At 39.6% G+C, this 1969-nt stretch overlaps 1 non-coding gene across 1 annotated transcript; it reads left to right on the forward strand.

The window, feature by feature from the left end:
- The first annotated feature begins 279 nt into the window (after positions 1 to 279).
- On the forward strand, positions 280 to 386 carry LOC146405671 (U6 spliceosomal RNA). The gene has a single exon (XR_014839263.1). It is a non-coding gene; the product is annotated as a U6 spliceosomal RNA (small nuclear RNA).
- Positions 387 to 1969: the final 1583 nt, after the last annotated feature.

The raw sequence follows: 1969 nt of genomic DNA on the forward strand, positions 1-1969 counted from the left end.
TACATTACCAGTTTCCCCAACACCTATTGAGCACTGTGCTTGGCACTAGAGAGCTCAAAAATGTCGTTTCTTCTCCCTCCTCTGTGTTGTCTAGATCACTCTGAGAAATCATGGGCTAAATCCAGAATTCTCCTTAAGGCTGCCCTGCTGGGGGAAGTTTGCCTGTGTTTCAAGCTGAAGGGTGGAGACTAGGCTCTCATTTTGGCCTGTTGTTGGCCTCATCTGTATCTGCCCCACCTCCACTCCTATTTTTTATTTTTATTTTAAAATAGTACTTTGGTGCTTGCTTCGGCAGCACATATGCTAAAATTGGAATGATACAGAGAAGATTAGCACGGCCCCTGTGCAAGGATGACACGCAAATTCGTGAAGCATTCCATATTTTGAACAGGATAGAAAGCTCAGAATTAAACCCACGCACCTACAGACAACTAATCTATGACAAAGGAGGCAAGAATATACAATGGAGAAAGGGCAGCCCCTTCAATAAGTGGTGCTGGGAAAACTGGACAGCCACATGGAAAAGAATGAAATTAGAATACTCCCTAACACCATACACAAAAATAAACTCCAAATGGATTATAGACCTAGATATAAGACCAGACACTATCAAACTCCTAGAGGAAAACATAGGCCAAACACTCTCTGACATAAACGACAGCAACATCTTCTCAGATCCACCTATCAGAGTATTGACAATAAAAAGAAAAATAAACAAATGGGACCTACTCAAACTTCAAAGTTTCTGCACAGCAAAGGAAACCCTAAACAACATGAAAAGACAACCCACAGAATGGGCGAAAATCTTTGCAAGTGAATCGACTGACAAGGGATTCATCTCCAAAATTTATAAACACCTTCTGCAGCTCCATACCAAAAAAACAAACAACCCCATCCAAAAATGGGCAGAAGATCTAAACAGACAGTTCTCCAAAGAAGACGTACGGATGGCCAGGAAACACATGAAAAGATGTTCAATGTCACTCATTATTAGAGAGATGCAAATCAAAACCACTCTGAGGTACCACCTTACACCAGCCAGAATGGCCATCATCCAAAAATCTACAAACAATAAGTGCTGGAGAGGGTGTGGAGAAATGGGAACCCTCGTACACTGTTGGTGGGATTGTAAATTGGTGCAACCCACTGTGGAAAGCAGTATGGAGAGTCCTCAGAAAACTAAACATAGAGCTACCATGTGATCCAGCAATCCCACTGCTGGGCATCTATCCAGAGAAAACCATGACTCGCAAAGACACATGTACTCTAATGTTCATTGCAGCACTATTTGCAATAGCCAAGACATGGAAACAACCTAAATGTCCATCGACAGAGGAGTGGATCCAGAAGATGTGGTACATATACACAATGGAATATAACTCAGCCATTATAAAGAACAAAATACCAGCATTTTTTGCAACATGGATGGACTTAGAAACTATCATGCTAAGTGAAGTAAGCCATACAATGAGACACCAACATCAAATGCTTTCACTGACATGTGGAATCTGAAAAAAGGACAGATGGAACTTCTTTGCAGAACAGATGCTGACTCACAGACATTGAAAAACTTATGGTCTCCGGAGGAGACAGTTTGGGGGGTGGGGGGATGTGCCTGGGCTGTGGGATGGAAATCCTGTGAAATCAGATTGTTACGATCATTATACAACTACAGATGTGATAAATTCATTTGAGTAATAAAAAAAAATGGAAAAAAAAGTAGTACTTTGATTTTCTTTTTGGAAGCCATTCTTTCATGACTCAGTCCATGGGATTTAAGTGGCTGTTGCCAGGATGGACTCATGCTTGGCAAACCAGGAACTCATCTACCATTGAACTTATTGGTGATCTTATAAATTCTATCTTTTAAAAGTCCAAAGAATTCTAGCCTCTTTTTTATTTTATTTTATTTTATTTTATTTTATTTTATTTTATTTTATTTTATTTTATTTTATTTATGTCTGCTTTT

The sequence above is a fragment of the Sus scrofa genome, chromosome 2 (assembly GCF_054392235.1).
Source record: "Sus scrofa isolate SSC_HxYL_T2T_F1_AM1 chromosome 2, Sscrofa_HxYL_maternal_Yorkshire_Landrace_v2.0, whole genome shotgun sequence".
In the NCBI taxonomy this organism is placed as follows: Eukaryota; Metazoa; Chordata; class Mammalia; order Artiodactyla; family Suidae; genus Sus; species Sus scrofa.